The sequence below is a fragment of the Chroicocephalus ridibundus genome, chromosome 4, assembly GCF_963924245.1.
Source record: "Chroicocephalus ridibundus chromosome 4, bChrRid1.1, whole genome shotgun sequence".
Lineage (NCBI taxonomy): Eukaryota > Metazoa > Chordata > Aves > Charadriiformes > Laridae > Chroicocephalus > Chroicocephalus ridibundus.
Window position 1 is genome coordinate 84,355,735 of NC_086287.1, and position 19,897 is coordinate 84,375,631.

The following is a 19,897-nucleotide window of genomic DNA, read 5'->3' on the forward strand; positions in this document are numbered from 1 at the left end:
CTCCACCTCCCCGCCCCGGCCGCTGCGGGGGCTGCCAGGGGTCGGTGCCAGCCGCCCAGCACAGGCTCACGACGCAGCTTCCCAGCAGGGGCTGCGGGCGCCTGGGCGTGCACACAGACACGGGCGGACACGGGGACAGGGCACAGGGACGCGTCCTTCGGCAGCCCCCGCTCCGCACGGCGGGGATTTGCCCTTCAGACAATGCAGAATCCGGCAGCCCCGGAGGCGGCCGGCGCCGCCAGAACGGCTCAAACTTGGGGACCGCACGGCACCCCGCAACGGCGACGCCGGCACCCCCAGAACGGCACCCGCCGGCACCCCCGCACCGGCACCCGCCCCTCCGGTGCCCCGGCGAGGGGGATGCGCGGCGGGTCGGCCCCGCTCCCGGGCGCGTCCCCGCAGCGGCTGGCGGCGGGCGCGGGGGGGCGGGCGGAGCGGTGCCGGGGCGCGGCGGGGGCGGGGGGGCGGGGAGGGGGCGGCGGCCTGCCGCCGGCGGGCGGGCGGGCTGTCCCGCTCCGCTCCGCTCCGCTCCGCTCCCTCCTCCCCGCCGAGGCTGGCCGGCGCGGAGCCCGGCGCGGAGCCGCCGCTGCGGCGCGGAGGATGCGCTGAGCGCGGGAGGCGGCGCGACCGCGGCGCAGGTCAGTGGCGAGTCGTCCCCCGGGTCTTCCCCCCGCCGCGTTCCTCGGCTCTTCCCCGCACCACTTCGGGAAAGTGCCCAAACTTGCGGCGGCCCCGCGACCCCCTCACCTCGGGGCCGCCCTCCCGCCTTCCTCGCCGTAATTAGCAGCGCCGGTAATTGGAGGGGCGGGCGGGGGCGGGGGGCAGGTGCGGCGCGGGGGACGGAGCCGGCGGGGGCGGGCACGGGGCTGGGGGGGGTTCCCCAGGGGGAATAACGGGTCCAGAGCAAACTAGTTGGTACCCGCCGGGGCTGCAAACGCCGCTCCCCGGAGCTGAGCCGCCGGGGGCGGTCGAGGGGGGCGAGGGCACTTGTTCTCCTCTAGGGTGGGTCTGCAGGGGAGGGTTTTAGGGGTGCAGCCCCCCCGGCGGGTCCCGCGTCCCCCTGCCCGGCCGTACCCGCACCTCGGACCTGGCGATGCCAGCCGGCACCGCGCCTGGCGCTCGGAAGGCACGCACTGCAAGGAAATCCGCGCACCCTGCGAGGAATAATTTTGTAGAAGCGCGTCGGCAGCAGTGGGCTAGTGAGGGGCGAGCGGACCGCCCGGGCACCTCGCTGGCCGTGCCCGGTGTGGGCTGTGGAAGTGGCCGGGAACAAGGCGATCCCCAGCCGTAGCTGCGCCGTTATTGTTCTAAGCTTTTTGAGGGGTTGGGAAAGCCCCTCACTGTAATTGTATTGTAATGTCGCTTTCTGTCTGTCGCTGGCTTGTGTTGTGTGCAGATTAACATGCTTAAAAAAACCCAGAGATGCTCGGTTTTTTATGTTAGGCGCTTACCCTGAAACGCTTGTATTTTATTGCAAGATTTAAAAGTTGCAGCTCTACGGAGAATAGGCTGTATGTACAGTACCAGCGAGGGAGGATGAATGGTGAACCCAAACGGTCTCAGAAGTGAAAATCGGAAATGCAGTCGCTAGATCCGTGTTGTTTATTAATGATACTCACCATTTGATGGAGAGCTATCCCCCAGTTTATCCCGAGAAGATGTCATTTTGGCAGATGCCTGGCGTCTCATCAATTCCTTTCATGTCCCCGGGATTTTCTCTCCTCCAGGAGCAGGCCACGGCAGCTCTCTGTGTTGGGGATAACCGTTAAGCTCTTCTTTTGAATTCATGAGCTTCCAAATTAAACTTTTACTGACACCTGCTACCTAGCCTGGGTGAGCAGAATGACAGCGTCACCCTGGCTACTGGAGCCCTGCTCCCGAGCAAAGGAAATCACAACCAAAAATAGGTGTAAAGCGCGCGGGCTGGGTCACACAGCGATTTGGGGGAGCTCTGGGAAACTGGCTACTGGAAATTCTAATCAAAGTCTGCTTCTAATGGAGCAAACTTTCCAACTGCAATCACAGGCAGGAATTAAATCCATAAAGTAGACGGTAACGGAGATTAATAATCATCATCATCAATTAGCTGATGGAATCAAACAGAACAAAATGAGGGTAAACAAGAAACTGTCTCCCCTTCCCCCTCCAATCTATCCCACCTTTATTTATCCAGTGTCAAGGATCCCTCCTGAGCGCTGCTTTCAAGTGCCAAAAAATTTAGCAGGTGTCATAACATAAGGTCAAGACTTAATTATTTATATGGAGACATCAATCATCGTGTGGGGATGATTTATTTATAAATCACCAGAGCTGTAAAAGGAGACGGTGAAGCCTGATGTTCTCCTGCTCGCCGCGGACGGGGAGCGGGCAGGACGAGCCGCGGCCGAGCCTCCTGCGCAGCCCGCGGGAGCTTCTGCCCGGCCCCGCAGGGAGGAGGCTTTTCTATGCCTTTTAAATCGTGTAACCAAAGTGTCACCGGGGAAATCTCATGCATATTTGCTACATCTCAGTAATGAACATTTACTGATTATGGATTATCTGGAGAATTTAGCTTTTTAAACATTATTCAAATTTTTATGTTTATGTAAGCTAATAAGACTGAGGAGATTCAGTAACTACTCTTTGCCTTATGGTATTTGAAAAGTATGTCCGTTGGGCTTAGCTCAGCATCTTCCAGAACCACTTTTAAAATGCTAAAATAGAATTTTTCTCCCTGAAAAAAAAGCACAAACCAACCCTGTCTGTGCTCAGTGTAATGCTCTTTGCTCACAATTAATGCCAAAAATCAATTTGCTAACATGCTTTTTATGTTTCTGCTGATCACAAACAGGATGGCACAGTAAAAGCTTTTATTGCCACCTGATTAGCCCACAGTGGGGTGAGTGAACGGCCTGGGCTAGTGTGGCTGCAGGACCCCGTGCCGGCTGCCGCGGTGCGCAAGGGCGCTGAGCCCCGGGCACGATCCTGCTCCCGGGCAGTCAAACACGCTTTATCGACCGTAGGAGCAGAAGCAGGACCAGGCCTGTAGGTTTCCCAACGGCCGGCCAAAGTAACGAACGCGCGCTTGGGACGTTCCTGAGCCCCCTCCTCCGGGTTTCTGAGGAAGGGTTAATTACAGCCAGGGATTCGCAGAGGGCTGTCCATTTATTTCTCTGTTAATAGAAATGGTGCTGCTGATCTTATTTACATGATTGCGTTTCAGACAGGGGGGTGATTAACTTAGACTGAGTGAAACTGGTAAAAAAAAAAAAAAGGCAGAATACAGGAAGAGAGGAGAGGAAAGTTAGGGTGAAAGGAGTGGAGCTGGGAGGGCAGGTTTCCTTTGCTCTCCTGTCATTATCTCACAGAACTCCCTGCAGCACAAACCCGTGAGCTTTACCGTTACAAAGGACTGTTGGAAGCATGAGGAGTATCCAGGGCAGCTCGTGATCCTTCTGAACTTCATGGCAGGACTCCATTTTGGCAAGAGCAAGTCAATAAGCTCTCCTGCACATCCATTATACTGCTCCCACTGATCTTGGAAGACGACCATTTATCACTGTTATTTCAGTGACAGAAATCCTAAAATAATATTTCACTGGGTTTTTAAGAGGGTGTAAATTACGGGTAAAAGGATGGATGAGCTGGTAGCATCTTCAAGGAACAATTAAGACATTAAGAGGGTGGGAAAATATTTTGAGGCATTAACCAATCAGTGAGAAAATTGGAATTTAGGACCCAATTCGGTTAGGAGAGGTTCCTTGAGCACCCTCTGGATCTCGCCCAGAGCATGTGGAAAACGAAAGATGAATAGTATTTCTTGTAGGCAAGACCAGTCAGCTGCTTGTGTATTTTTACGGTATACTGGGTACATTTATAGCATTTAGTAATGCCAGCAATGTTCACTATAAAGAGCAACAGATGAACGTATCGTGAAACAAGGCACTGGCAAGGCAGGTGGGAAGCGGTTTCCAAAATACTGCAGTGAGCAGGCTGGGAGAGGTGTCGTAAGCTGGTAAACGTGATACAACAGACCGAAGGGGCTTTAACCAAGGGCAGGGCCAACGCCTCGGCCGAGTCCCACCGACGCAGGACCCAGCCCTGCTCCGCTTTCTGCGGGATCACCGCCTCCAAACGCCGGCAGCGACGGTGTCCACGCCGCCCCGTCCCCCGCCAGAAGGAGAAAGGGACGATGGAATGACAGTGGAGCGTGAAGAGGAGAAAGGAGGGGAAATGAAATCGTATTGGCTCAACTGCAAGAAACAAATCGCAGATTTCCCTAATCAGACAGCTGATGCCGAACTGGGGCACAGAGCGAACCACGAGGGAAGGTGGCAGATTTCACAAATTAGTCATGGCAAAAATGGTGAATTTCACAGCTTGAAGTGAATTCATGTTATAGGATGAAACAGCACAAAGTGATTAAGAGCTCTAACTGATAGAAGTAATAAGCATGTGAGCCTTAGTCATCACACAGCAGCCGACATTTCTCCCTGGCTTCAGCTGAGCCACGGGAGCAGCACCTTCAGCAGCCTCCTCCCGCTCCTGATGCTGAGCAGGAGCTGGTGGGCACCACCACACACAAACGAGGTCCCACAGACGTCTCCGGGAGTTCTCCGTCTCCGGGAGGCACAACCGCAGCAGTCCAAGGAGAGTCGGAGCAGCCGTTCCACAGGGAGGCGTTCTGCAGGCTCCCAGTGCCACCCCCGAACCCTGGAGCCGTGGCTTCAGCAGCCGAGGACGTGCCACGAGAAGAGCAAGCCAGGGGACAGCAGGGCTCGGTCCTCACAGCGTGACCCCCTCCGCTGAACAGCAGAGAGGGAGGACGGCCGGGGGAGGTTGGAACGAGGGGGGACACCGTTGCAGCACACTCCTGTCGTGCTGGGGACAACCTCACAGGACTGGCAGTGCCACTGATGGAGCCACCTCACGATAACCAACACCACAGTATGCGCCCCTAACAGAAAGCAACCGTTAAACAGCCCATTCGATGGCTTGCTTCCAAAGGCCACCCAATTTCCATCATTCCAGGGGCTAAAAACCAACATGACAAGCCTCTCTCACAGGTGCGGTTACGTGACTTTTGCTGGCAAAACATTTCAATAGCTGTTACAGCGCGTTTTCAAGGAAAACTCTGCTAACAGATACTGGAACCTTACCCCCCCATTTGTATCCCTGCTTAGACAAAGATAAAAATTCCGAAGAAAAATGTCACCATTGTATCTTAATTCTTTTGTTTCAATGTATGCTCTTCTATCATGGTTATTGAAACTCCGTAGAGCAAAATGGGAGCAGAGTGAGCTAATACCAGCCAGGCTGAGGCCGTCCTGGAGAATTCCTCCTCCGGCAGCATGAGCACCCTCCAGGCTCTCCCGGCGGGCGGCGGAGCTGGGCAGCCCGCGGCTCTGCAGGCTGCCAGGAGGGTTAACAAGCCCAGGGGCTGGCGGAGGGAGCTGGAGCCGTATAGGAGCAGTGAACCCTCGGAGAGCAGAGCCTGCCAGCTCCGCGGTGCACAGAGGGCGTCCCAGCACCGCGGCTCCGCGTGGCGCAGCTGTAGGATGTCGTCAGGGACAGGGGAAGCTGCCGAAGCTGCCAGAACCAAAGCCATAGAGGAATGCAATGGGGCAGTTCCAGTTCCTTCAACCCCCCCCTGGACATGATCCGCACCTGCTGGTGGCGGCAGAGGAGCACCCGCACCCCGGAATAGGGAAGGCGCATCGTCTGCGCAGAGCCTGGGGCACCGCACAGCCCCGCTCCAGCCCACCCGAGAGCGGCCTGGGTGGGCATCGAAGAAACACCCTCAGAGGAACGGATCACTCCTGAACGAGGATGGGAAACAAAGTTTGGAAAGAATTACCATTTCTAAAGCATTTCTGAAGGAATGCCCTTGAACTCCTGGGAGGGAACCAGACAGGACTTTTAAAAAGGCGGGGTGGGGGGAGAGGCCCTCTTCTCCCAAATTGATTTCAAAACTTGGCAGATTTAAGAAACCTTTCAGTAACGTTTTGTGGATCGATGCTAATTTGATGCATCGGAGCTTAGCGCTGTGCCAATTCACTGTCACACTGATATTAACTAGGCACTTTTTGAGCATGTTTATAGCTCGAGGTCCATTAAATATGCAGACGGGACAATTATTGCACCTTCCTTAAAATACTTAATTTGAAACGTGCATCACAGCCTCCATCAGTGGTCTTTGACTCGTCGTCAGGAGGACTCGTCACTCGGTCCCCGGGAGGGGGGAGTCCCCGCTCCGGGGAAGGGGCTGGAGGTCGGGCCTGTGGAGGCGAGAGAAGGCGGGCAGGGACTGCCAGCCACCAGCACCGCCGCCTCCAACCCCCTTCAAACAGTGACCGACCTCACGAACGTCACTTAATATAAGGAAATGACACTCATTGGGAGAGCAGGAATTACTCGCGTTGGGAACGGCGGCAGATCAGTTACATACGCTTTCCAAGTGGTCCTTGAACTTGAATGCCTGCAATCTGACATCCCCTTATAGCTAGGAGCTAAATAAAAGTGACTTTATTTTTGAACAGTGGCTAATTTGAGCCAAAGCTGCAGGAGATCCTGGTTTTTAAATTTGGGTCCCTTTAATACCTGCACCGAAATAGTTTGAGAAATGTTGGTTCCTCTTTCTCTTCAGCATCCCCCTCAAATGCAGAAACGATCCCCTTCTGAGCCGGGAGAATCAAAGCAGTAGTTAGCTGGTGACATGTATATTTAGATGACTAACTTTAGGCGCCTATGTTTGAATATTTGATTTAATATGCCTTCATTTTTATATCCTGAAATGGGGATGCTACTTAGCTCAAAGAAGATCAATTAATTTTTCTGCTGCTTTTAAGTCCTTTAATGGAAAATGTTACATAAATTATTATTTAATATACTTTAACAGGGTTTTTTGCATGAGCTGCTTGATCTGCTTAAAGCATATAAGTCAGTATGAGCTGAACTAGTAAAATAAATTCAGAAATCTAAAGGGCGCATCAGAATTTAGACTAGTGCATAAGAAGGGATAAAAACTACGTTGCTCTTGCATTTGGCAAAAAAACCCGCAAGGATTGTTGTTTTGTGAACCTTTGGACGTCTCATTTCGTAGGGATCACAAAATCCATTTGTGAAAAGATCTAGGAAAGAAAGGAAGAAATTGTAAAAGTAGCACCCTGGTCAATAAAGCGTAGGGGTCCGCAGGCACACAGGGGAGGGTGCCGTGAACCCCTTCTTTGTGCCGCGGTTCAGAAGAGCGGTTCTGTTCCTCGCTTTAGCAGATGCCAGCGGCCCAGGGAAGGGCGCACTGAGAGAAGGCAACCCGGCCTGTCAGCAGGAATGCATTTGCCTGGTTTCTCCAGTGAGCAACCCCTCCCGGAGGCGCGCGCACACACACACACAAACACGCACACACATGCACCCCCCACACCCCGGAGCGGGACCAACAGTAACTTCATCCTTGTGTCTCCCGCTCCAGAAATCAGTCCATCCGACGCAGATTTCCATGTCTGCCAGTTTTAGGGGAAGTTCATTCCCTGCCATCCCTACGATGGTTTACAAACACTTAGGTGCTTTTTCTCCAGCTTTCCCCAAAAGTACGCTTCATCACACTCGCATCCAAGAAAACCACCGCTCCAACTACAGAAGCTAATTTCTTAACTTTTCTGGCTTTTCTTCACAGCAGCTAGTAAGATCGCAGGTGGTGTTTCTCGCTCTTAGTTCCTCCCCTGGCCGCAAAGCCCCGCCACAGCGTTTTAAAGAATCAGCTGTAACTTACTGGCAGAAGGGTTCACATCCACTTACTGGTTATGCCCGTACGACCCACGGGCGGAAGCTGCTGGCCAATAAAGTGCTATTCTCGCCTGCCTTTGCGCAGCCCTCCCCGAACTCCCCGGCATCGCTCCTCTGCTCTCCGTCACCTCACGTGGTGCCAAGATGGAAGGATGGCAGCTGTCTCCCGCTTCACGCCAGTATTCTTCCTCTGCAGGCAAGGGGGAAGGGATTTGCTTTCGCGCACAGACAGACAATAATATTATCCCGCATCTTTAAACACAGCTCTCCGAGTTAATGGTGCGACAGCGAGAAGCAGAGGCTTTGCGCTTGTGATACAGAAAATTTACACGGATCGCTTCTTTTTTATATTTTTTTTCAGCATTTAAAATCTAAAGTAACTTTTGCATCCTTAAAATAATCAATCCATCCATTTCTCACAAAACGCTATATTTTTTTGACGCTTTGGACTAGCGCTGCCCGTATTGCTTCGTGCGTGCCGACAACTTCCGGAGGGCTCGGCCTGTTCCCACCGCATGCGGTAGGGTGTATGCCTGTGGCACTCGGGAGCCGACAGCCCACAGGAAGTTCTTCTAATTCCGCACGTCCCCCAGGAGGTCCACAGCACCGATGGCAGCGTGTAAATAGTATCTACAAGTAACACATCGTCGCACTTACCTGCACCGCGTTGTTCTAACGACATTGCTTTAACCTCCATGGCAGCATTTTTGCCTCAAAATACTAGAATCGGCTTGTTGATCAACCTCTGGTTTACACTGGGAGAAATCTGAGCTTCGGCTAATGTCGGGAGTTTATTTGAGGTCTCTCTCATAATATCAGCGTGTCGCTAGCACAGAAATTCATCTGGTTTTCATAAATATTTGATAGGGCTCTATCATCATCCTCCTCATCATCATTTTGGGCTGGTTGGAAGAAGATCCCCCCCCGCAATTGCAACCCGTTTGCCGAGTTGTCCTGGAAAGTCAGTTGGTGATATTTCAATCAGAGTGTTCTTATAACAAATTCCATTCAAATTCCATCTGAAAGGTTTCATCCTGCTGCTCAGAGGAGGATATGCTAAACGCAGCTTCCCATGGGCTTGGCTGCAGCCCAGCGCTTTGTGATTTATCGTTCTCCTTCCCCGTTCCGGCTGTGACCTTGGGACCTCGCTCCCAAGTCCCCCCCCGCCGCCTGTGCTCCCGCCACAAAGGCGGGGACGGAGCCCTTGGCGCCATCCCCCAGCATCGGGGTGGCCCTCGGGGCGACCATCGGGGCATCAGACCCGCGCTCAGGCAGGTGCCCAGCAGGGAGAGAAGGGGAACCTTCATTTTCCTGCTCTTACTAATGGGACCGAATCACGGAGCATTGTTCTGAAATGACAGGAATTATCAGCTAACTTCAAAGCACGAAAAGCGTTTACAGAAGACGTTTAAACTATATTGGCCAAAGGCATTTTCTGTGGAGACAGCCACAAAACAGCTCTAATTGGAGATCTCCAAACAGCTGTTGTGCCCTACGTATTCGTATCGGAAAAATAGCTTGGAAGATTATGTTAACATGCGATTGAAAAAAAAAAAAAAAGTTTTAACATTATTACTGATCTTATTGATAGTATACTGGGGGCGCCTAAGACGCTTTACTGAGAAATGTGTGTGTCCGTGGCCAGAGGAGCTGGCAACCCAGATTGTAACATATGCCACTTTTAACAGAAAAATTGTGCAATTGAGAGAAATTATTGCCCCTTGAAGATTACATTCATTATAGATTGTAACAGAGAAATGTCTTTAGAATGGCTGTAGTTCCCTTCAGTTAAATAGCTATTCAGAAATACGATCGTTTGAGCTTATGTATGTAGCTGCGGCTTGTTCTAACAAAGTTATGGAATGAAAGCAACTTTGGGGAAGGTGCGGCAGACCCACGCGGCACTTCTGTTCCTTTATTCTTTCCACATTTTTCAAGGACACATCTTCTGGAAATCCTTGTTTGGATGTACCTATCCGGGTTCCTTAGGATGGGGAATACTTTTAAAATTAAAAAAAGGGTGACTTTTAAAATCATTATTTTAAAAGTCTTTTAGATTTGTTATTTCACCAGTAATTGTCAGGGATTTTCAGCACAGCAAATGATACAGATTTAGCTTTAAAACAAAGACAGCAAAACTTGCTGGTTTTGGTCTTCAGAGTATTGCGCCTGGTATTTTTAGTGATTGGCATTGACCATAAATGAACCTTCTCCGTAACCCCGTCGTAGCCCTGACTTTACATAGATCTTTTCTGAAATGCTGCGTCTCTTATCTGTTGGGAAGACATCAGAGAATCATTACGTTAAGTAGTTCTTTGTACAGAACCTCCCTCTGCAAGGCCCTGGTCACTAAGATACCACTGAACACATTCATCAACTCTGGATCGGTCTAAAAAGTGGTGACCCTCAACTGGGGAACTTCCGCGTGGATTCATGCTCATCTTCCCTGTTTCACTAATAACACAGCTGAAGTTAAACTACAAAAGTGGTAGAAAATTGTATCCAGCTCTTCCTCTGGACTAGCATTAAGGACGCAGCAGGCTCCCATTTAGTGGCTTCTGTTTTTTTTGCCCCAGGTGCTGCAGCTCCCGTTGCCCCCAGGCGGTGGTGGCAGCGCAGGGAGTCGTGCCGCGATGCTCCGTGGGTACCACGCGCTAAAACAGCGCCGAGAGAGGGGCATCACGCCAAAAGACATCTCTTCTCTGGCAAATTAGGGGCTCTGCCCCTGAGCGAGCTTTGTGGGAAGGCTGGGCGTGCAGACAGCCCTGCTGCGGTGCCCCGCGGGAAAGGGCGACCGGCAGAATTTATGGAAGGTTGCTATAGAAGAGGTTTCTGTGCTGTACACCGAGTATTTCTTTTGGCAGCAGCTCTGTAATTGTGCTGTAAACCACCCTGGGTACTGGTTGCTGTGTACCCAGGCGTCTGACTGGGTGCCAGCCAGCGCGAGCTCTGTGATCATCGTCTGCCACCTCGCAGCGGGGACCCTGTGCCCGTGGGTAGCAACAGCCATCCCTCTCCTCCAACCCCAAACCCCACCTCCGGGGCATCTTCTGCACTCTGAACTCGCTGCCGTTTGTGTGCTGGGCGTGCGTGAGAAACACCTTTCTCTCAACATGTTAATTAATATCAGGCTGTCTCAGACCTGGCTGACCCCGTTCCCTTGCATTTCTAGGGCAAACAGAAGTAACGGGGACAGCTTGTGCAGGGGGGACCCACCACCACAGCTCATAGGGTCCTACTCACTTGTTTCCTTCAGGGAAAGCCTTCACATCAAAAAGTCCCACTCAGCCCTGGAAATCTCCTTGTTCTTGCAATGGAGGCCAACCAGAGGTGGCTTTTGAGGTGCTCTGAGCAGAGACAGCACTTTCTTCCAGCTTTTCAGTGTTGCAGAGAGTTTTTTGTACGACGCTTGGTATTATTCATGCAAACCTCCAGCTCCTCATCCTGAAGCGACTTTGAGATTTCCTTCTATAACCCGTCACGCCAGCAGCCCCCTTGGCCGGACTTGCCGTGGTAACCACTGCTCCTTCTGCCGGCAGCTCTCCCGACGCCTCGGTCAGCGGGACAGGAAGCCGAACTCGGCAAGAGGGGACAACAGGGAATTCATCCGCCTTTGGATGGGAAGGAGGGGTGCAGGGTGGATAAAGGAAATCTGTGAGGGGAGCAACAGAGGAGGCAGATGGGCTGGTTCGAAGAAACGTCTCTGCCTCGCAGTTCGGAGCGGCGCTCTGTGACGTTACCCGAGCACAGCCCGCGAGACCGGGAACTCTTTCCGTCTGATCTGGCTCTTTGCTGTCTGATTAAAGCCTCTCTCTCTCTTTTCCAGCAATACACCAGCGCACGGGCTGCATAACCCTGGCAGTTACGCTACGCTGGGCACTTTCCCTCTCCGGCTATTAAACTGCCCTGCCGCTTTCTGTTGTCAGGGCTTCTTTCTCCCCCCTAATATCTCACCTAAAACTTTTTCTTTCTTAGCTCCAGGCCATTGCTCCCTGGCCTACAATTTTCTGAGACTGTGAATAATTCCCTCCCTTCGTTTCTATTGTTACCTTGAAGGTATTTATAGACTGTGATCATGTTCCCCCTGAGCCGTCTCTTTCGCTGGACACGATGAATTTCGCTTTCTCAGCCTCTTCACGTGTTACGTTCTCTAATCCACGTATCATTGCCCTCCTTTGTTTTCATCATCTTCTTTTGAAGGTTGGTTACTAGAAATACACAGCGCCGTGGTTTTACACAGCCATTATTTATAGGGATTTACATGCACTTCCCCCAGATATCTGTATTTTCTTTCCCAGTGGGGCTATTTTTGTTTATATTGGTTTACTTTATGAAATATCTCTCTTCTCTCCAAATTTAATTTTGCAAATGAAAATATACGAAATAGCTCTCCATTTTGCTGCCAAGTTATGAGCAGAAGGCAGTAAGGCTGACGAAGGCCACCGACAGTAAAGACTCCTAAGGTCAGTTTTCCTTTGCTGCAAAAGCTTTGCCCGAGTTCGGTGCAGCCGCCGGCACAGGCGGAGGGACTGTCCTCGGGACTGCGCCTGTGCCCCGTCCCAGGGCCTCTTTCCCTGCCCTTTGGGAGAGTAAAATGGGCTACCTGCCCCCAGCCACCCAGTTGCTCCATTTAGCATGCTTTCCTCCACTTTATTGCCGAAATAGGAATTTCTGTCCTATGGAAAATCCTAATTTTGGTTTTATTGTAGATTAAAAGTCTCAGTTTTAAAATTTGCCATGAAATACAAAATTCTGGGGAAGGAAATTCAATTTTCAGGAAGTAGAAAGGCTCCATCTGAATGTTGTTATCTAAGTTGGGAGCTGTGATTCGGCTGCTCCGAGCCTCCTGGTAACCCCTCAGCTCCGCCGGGCGCTGGGCTCCACCACGCGCTGCTGCCTTCTCGGCTCGCGGCTTTTCACAAAGCTTATAACAAATCGACAAAGGACAAATGTAAAAAGCAAAAAGCCTCGGGAAAAGGTTGTATCATGTCATGGAAAAGGAGACCGTGCCTGGGAGTGAGACCTTTATATAGGGACAGAATTACAGCTCCCCCCGAGCAACGGGAAGGTTGGGATGAAGGGAGAAGTTTGAACCTATATTTGTAAAATTATGTCGTATTGAGATTTCTAACAAAGTCAAAGTACTGGAAGATGGAAGAAGCTTCCTACATGGTAGCAGATGTGGCTGCGGATGTGCCCAGGATTAGATTTCTGCACATCTCCCGTTCACTCGGGTGCCTGTGCAGAACCTGACACTAATGATGTCCCCTGTAAGACAGAATAATCTATCAAACTAACCGGTGCTGCTCCAGCTCACGCCGTGTACTTCCCCATCACTCGGCACCGGTCCTTTGGTTTTACTTAGTTCCTTATTGTTTGAAACAACTGCCTCTTTTTGTCCTGGGCCTGTACTCAATTTACAATTAGGGTCTCAGTTCTGAAAGAGCACGAGAAATAACACCTGTAATAATAATACCGTGTCTAAAATAACTAATTCTTAGCTCTGCATTGCTTTATCGAAAAAACTTCTCCAACGAGTAATAATAGCAATGTGTATGAGGACACCTGTCACACAGGACATGAAGAACTTTCTAAAGGATGTGCTATCTTCATACTGTACAAATACTTATTCTTAGCAACGCTCCTGATTTCACTAGCGCGCACACACACACACCCCCCCGTCTCAGCAGAGCCACGCCAGGCCTGAACTGCCGCAATAATTAATTGTTCTGTTCAGTGATTGAACCAAAATGAGCGGGGGAAAGGCTTGCTTCAGCTATGTCCGAAAGACAAGCGAGCGCTTCATTTTTATCACCGAAACAGAAATCTTCAAAGTTCAGACTAATTTCCAATACAAAGATCTTTTTTTGCTTACAAGCATCAAAATGAAACATTTGGGTTGTGTTTTTAAGTTTAGAGTAATTTGTAAGATGTCTAGTCAGTTGCCACGCTCATTTAAAAAAAAACAAACAAACAAAACAACAAACACAAAGTTCAATTTACAAACGTTTTGTAAACGAAAGATCCCAGCAAGGTTTAGCAAGAATTAGAAGTTATCATCTCCTGCCTCGCAGAGAATCAGTGCTTTCAATGGCCACCAACAGGCACGCTGGAAACAGGCTGCTGCCTCTGTCTTTCAGTTAATGAATAAATTCAAGACGTTTGAAATACGCATTGTAAGGCAACTTTATTTTAATTTTCCCAGCAGAGACACTGACAGCTCCTGGATGATACCGCACTGAACTGTCCTCTTTAATGGCATTTGCTTTTTAATAATCATTGATCCACACAAGTTTGTCAGTTCTAGCCAGGAGCCCGTCGCGCAGGTGGCTCGAGAGCTCTGTGGAGGGCCGAGCGCGGCGCGGCGCATCTCGGCTCTGCACGGCCACCACGTCATCGCACCGTAGCTGGGGTACGATTTGGATCCTAATTTTTTGTGGCTGTTCTAAATACGACAGTGTACCAAAATACCACTTGTGTCCCCGTGCGCTGACGGCACTCAGAGAGGAAAGGTAAAATCCTGCGATGGAACATAAGGAAAATAAACTAATTTGGAAAGCAGTATTTCCTGTCCGCCCCCAAGAAAAGAACCTCTTATCTCCACCTTCACTGTGTTTGGGCCAAAACATCACCGTTTTCTTAATTTATTGTTTAAAGGGTTGGCCTGGCCAGCCCAGCCCAGGTCTTGCCGCAGATGGAGTCGGGGGGGGCGGCCGAGCCGGCGCCAGCACGGCAGGAGGGGCTGGAGCACAGGGCCCACCTGGGCACCGGCTTGGCCTTCCTGACCCCTGTCACCGGGCATAGTCCTGGGACCCTCCCGGACACCACACTGACCGCAAAACACACGGGATGAAATCAGGGAAAGACAGCACAACGTGCAACTGCCGTCGGCGCGAAGAGGGGGATCTGGGCTGTCCAGAGGCAGCAGAGGTGAGGCGAAGGGGGAAAACGTGCAAGAAGGTGTAAATCTGAGAGCAAGAGCCGAGACGTGAATGCGGGATGAGGAGGAGCCAGAGGAGCCGAGAGGAGCCCTGCCATCCATGCCCCAAGGGAGACCTCAAGTGGGGAACCGCAGGCTGCCCCGCCATGGAGGTCTCCTTTCAAGGAGACGGAGCGGGAGCAGCAGTTCCCAGGGACAGGGTATTTGATGAGTATCCCGCAGCCTGGACCTCGGATCAGTCGAAGCGTGGCAAAGCCTTGCTTTTCCCGCTCTCTGCCCTAGGTCTTGTCCTAGAGTCACCTTCAATGTTATGAAAGCAAACACCCAGTGGAAACTAAATCGTAACCCGTGGTATAAGAGCACACGTGAAGCCCTGAAAACCCATGGCCGACGTTACGAAGAGGAGCTACTGTACATTCAGGCTGCTGTACGGAGCCTGGCGGGGCACAATCCCCTTTACAGCCGGAGGAGGAAGAGAGATCAGCACTGCAGCGGGACTTCTTTCCTGAGTCCTACAGGGGAAAGAGATGAGGAAGAAAAGGACTCCCAGTCCTTTCCCGGAGAATCCCCTGGAATAGGGGAGGAGCGGCTTTGGGATCCCCCCGCAGACCAGAACTGCCTGTACTCCTTTTCCGGCGATTCCCAGTCCTCACAGATTACCACCCCTGAGGGCGCTCCCTTTTCTGCCGTTCTTTCCCTGGGCGGGCGTCCCTGGGCAGCAGGGAGGTTTACACTTCTTCTCCGCTTTTCATCTCCTAAGCCGGACCCTGATCTCATTCTCTGCTGCTACACAAGCAATAAACCAGGCACCCGAGCATGGTTTATCTTAGCAATATCCCATTTCTCTGTCAGACTTCAGGTCAGGTGGTAATTTTGGGTGAGGTATCGTCTGCAAAGACAACAAATGCAAAAAACAATCTTTCTCCCAGCAAAGGATAAACTGGATGACCCGAGTGATTTTCTCTGTTGCTACTGCCTATGTTTCTATTATGGAATAAACCGCTGGACAAGGAGACGGATTTAACGCTTTGACTGTAGTGATGGATACTACCAAAAAGCTCAAGTTAGTTCATCTCCTCGCTGCCTTACGAGGGGCAGCACGCGTCCAGGAAAACAGCAGTATTTCTCTCCTGTGCAGAGGTGACGTGTAGAGCACAGCGCATTTCCCCCGAAGGGTATCACGGATTGCGGAGCTGCTGGGCTTGGATGGCTCATGAATATCCGTATGAAGTTACGAGGCAAATTTTGGCTTTCCTTATCGTCACTCTTTCCGAGATATTTGAGTCTGGAATGAATTTTTAAGACCCGTGTACTGTCCCTACAGCTCTAGAAACGCTGAAGCGGGGAGAGGGGAGTCGGGGAGTGCGGGGGTTACAGCCTCTCCCTCCCCGGCAGCCTGAGGACCAGCTCCTGAAGCACCTCCTCAGGCTGCCCCCTCCCCAGCTCGGGACAGGGAGGAAGCAGAACCGTGCCAGCAGAGAACTCCTCCAACAAATGGTCTGTTATTAAGATCCTATTCATTATATGGTAAATATACGTGTTGTCGTACTTCTCAAATGAGAATACCGTGGCCCAGCTCTTACCAACAGCAAGCTACCAGCCCTCAGCCTTGTCTATTTGCCTCTCTAGGCAACTGAAGAAAAAAAAAACCTTTCTCAATGTGTTTAACAGAGGGAACCAAAGGTAATTATAGTTTATAAATGTGAAGGTGGCTCGTAGATGTTTACACTGCCCAGACTGAGAAATGTTGTTAAAGGGAACAAGACATCTTGATCCTACAGCGTCCTATTTTTTTCTAAGATGTAAACCTCCACAGTACCAGAGGGTACTTCTGCTGCTGCTAGCCCCTTGATTCTATTAAGAAATCCTTGAATATTATTTCTCTGCCTCTTTCCTCTTTCTTCCCTTTTCTTTTTTTTCCTGTTTAGCAGATAGAGAAATGCTTCGTGTAAAGCTCCATTGTAGTCGGTGAGTGTCTCTAGCTGACTCTGGGTAACATTGCCATTATGATTTAGGGTTTCACTGATCGTGCTTTATTATTTTTGTATTTTGCAGAAGGTTTTAACTCTCATTTTATGTGTTCATCGAATTGTTTAAACTGAAGGGGCTCTCAGTCTCCATTGCCATACCAAAAGGAAATAGAGAGAGCTCGCTGTTATTACCATGCAAAGTAGACAGTCTGAACAGTGTCTCTGAGCCAGATGTAAATCCACAATTATAAATCACCGTGGGAAGGGGAATGGCAATCACTGCCTTTTGATTTATTGCCACAATACTTTTCATATAAATACACTGACCGGAATAGGCAATTTAGGTGTCTTTTCTATGTCTTTATGCAGTAAACCTATCTCTTCAAAGCACCATTTGTGCTAGAAGTCAAAAGAGTATCTCTGAATAAAAGCTACTCGCGGAAGAAAGAAGAGATAGTGCCAGGCTTAGGCACAGCAGAGGGATAACAAACATTCGCTGCGTGGCATAACTGTGTAGGGCTGTATAATTTCTACAGATGGGGATGTACAGCATGTGTAGTTGTGTTCCCGCACGGCATAAATGGTTCCCCCTGCTCCAAAGAGAAGGGCTGTCCTGGGACATACGGGGCAATCCACGTTTTAGTTCCCACTTTCCCATAGACTTCTGCGGTATTTTCTGCAAGTCATTTCATTTCATTGCGCCTAAGTTTCTTCATCTGTAAAATAAATCCTTCAAATACAATTGGATCAGCTTCATGCAGCAAATTACATCTGATGCTGAATCATGTCTTTTATCTCTCTATCTGTCTGCTTATTTTTATTGTGAACTCCTCAGGGCAAAGACTATCACTTGAAGACTCATATATAATAAAAGTGTCTTTAGCACCGCAGATCCCATTCTCGGGGACTGGAAGCTTACTGTAATAAAAATAAACAAATGTGATCAGTCACTGGAATTAAAATAAAGCACCCAAACCAGAGAAAATCTATACTTATAACCCTCTCTCATGAATATACTGGCCCCCAAAACCAGATACGCTGTTTAGGTGCATCCCTGGACAGATGTAAAACACTGGCTACACTTCAGCCTTTGGCCAACTGGCAGCGTTAAGAAAAGCTCTTTTGCCACAGCAGAGCCATTTAGGAATAAAATAACCAAGACCGCAGGCTAGGAAACAGGGTACTCAATAGTTCAATGACCTTAGCTACAGACCGGAGAGGAACAGTAATGCTCCTGAACCCCTGCTTTCTATTGTAGGAAAAAGTTTGCTAGTCTAAACATACCCGAGCTGGAGAAAGATCTAAAAAGGGGTTTTTCTGGCAATGCAGACACATGGGGGGCGTACGTGGAAAAGAGAGCCGCGAACACGCACGGGTCTGCCTCTTCCTAGAGCCAGGGCTACCGGCCAGGTTTGGTGGCATGCCCACAGAGCGTGGAAAGTCTCATTAAAAGAGCGCTTGCTTAGATGACAGAACTAAAATCTTGTTCTTCCTGAAAATGTCATCTCCTGATGCAGAATAGAGATACAACCTGAATAGGAATATGCCGGGGATTTGGTCTGCTGAGCAGTTTCACCTGGTCAAAAAACTGAAGAATGGCAAAGATGGAAATATTTTCTTTTGTAATGCCTTGATTTGATAGCTCTGAGCATTAATTACAAATAAATACAGAGAAGATAAGAGGCACATGAGGCTACAGAACACTCTTGAAAACCGCGGCAGGAGGTGCTGGATGGCTGAGCTCGGTCCCTTCAGATTAAGCGAGAGCTTCTTGCACGGACAAAACTCGGTGTCTCCCACCAGAGCCTGGCTGCAAGTCCCGAGCCCAGGGTTGTGCCCTAATGACAGGTTCAGGAGACACTGTTCGTTACCTTACACACATGTTAAACTCATTTTGATCACAGAAGAGGTCTCTGGCAAACGCCTCATGGTGCTCGCTCCCTTTAACGGCATTAACACCTTATGTGGCACTCATTTCCGCATTTTTGCTTGCTCTGTCCATATTTTAAAGAACATTGTTCTCTTCCAGAAAAACAACACAGTTCTTGCAATCAATGCTCGTTTTTGTAAATTAAGAAATGAATTGTGCCAAATTGTTCTCCCCTTTTTCTCTCTCCTGGGGTTATTTGCAATGTAGCTAATGCTCCTGTCTGTGTATCTACTGCGTGCTTTACAGGAAAATGAAATCATTACACATAACACAAATTACTAGACCTCTTTCATAATCACACACTCTTAATTGGCATGTAAGCACTAAGATCACTGTAATACATGCAGTAAGATGTCTCTGACTCACTTTTTTCTCCCAGGTTTAAAGGTCAACGAGAATATTTTTCTTTAATTTGACAGGCACACAAGAAATAATGCAAGACTCATTTATGGTCAGGTAATGCACAAAGAAATCTATAAATCAAGCTAAGGGGAATATTAGATCATGCTCATATCTGAACCCATCTGGCTTAGTTCACGAAGGAATCAATATGAGGCAGAGAGCTCAGTATTACTCGTGATTTATGCTCTTGCATCTAAGGGGAGAAACATTTGCAATTTTTAAGTCATTTCAGCTGAAACAAAAGGATATGAAAAAGAAACTACAGTCGGCTATTAGAACATAGGCATTAGGTAAGTAATTTGATGACAGATCAGGGCTGCTGGAGGAAGGGATGGTTCTAGTGGTTCATTCCACTTAATGACTCAGCACATTGCTGTAGCATTTGGATTTTCCTCCCCCCAAGGTGTATTATTCCGGAGATGTCAAGAAACAAAATTAGCCGGATTGCCAGGTGTTTGATTTTTGTAGATGGATTGCGATTGATAGTTCTCAGGCACAGTACTGTTAGAAAACAGAACACATTGCAACGTACGGCTTATCTTCATTGCCTTCTTTCAAATACTACTGCCACCAATAAACCCCGCACCTAAAAATGTGTCGTGGCCCAATACTAATCCTACCCCGTACCCTGGTACGCACGTAAGCTTTTGATCCTTCTGCAAACACCCAGGATTTACGTGAAAGCTTTCCACCTATATCGCACATCTCTCAACTACGTAAAATCTCCAGTTGGCCTTAACTTCAGCCTCCCCAGGAGGCAGGACGGCACGTGCCGGGGGGGCAGGTGAGGGGCGAGAGACTTCGCAAGGCAATTTGAGTGTGAAAAACAGATATCACAGTGATGGGTGCTGTAAAACTACCAGGGGAACTGGGGCAAGTAAAACATCCCTTTCA

General features: G+C 49.8%; 1 protein-coding gene across 2 annotated transcripts in view; it reads left to right on the forward strand.

Moving 5' to 3' along the window:
* Positions 1–465: 465 nt before the first annotated feature.
* Positions 466–19,897, forward strand: part of CHST8 (carbohydrate sulfotransferase 8) — a 175,789-nt gene continuing 156,357 nt past the window's right edge. For both annotated transcript variants that reach the window (XM_063334587.1, XM_063334586.1), the window contains exon 1: positions 466–638. The gene's annotated coding sequence lies outside the window, so the exon portion shown is untranslated. The remainder of the gene's footprint in view (positions 639–19,897) is intronic.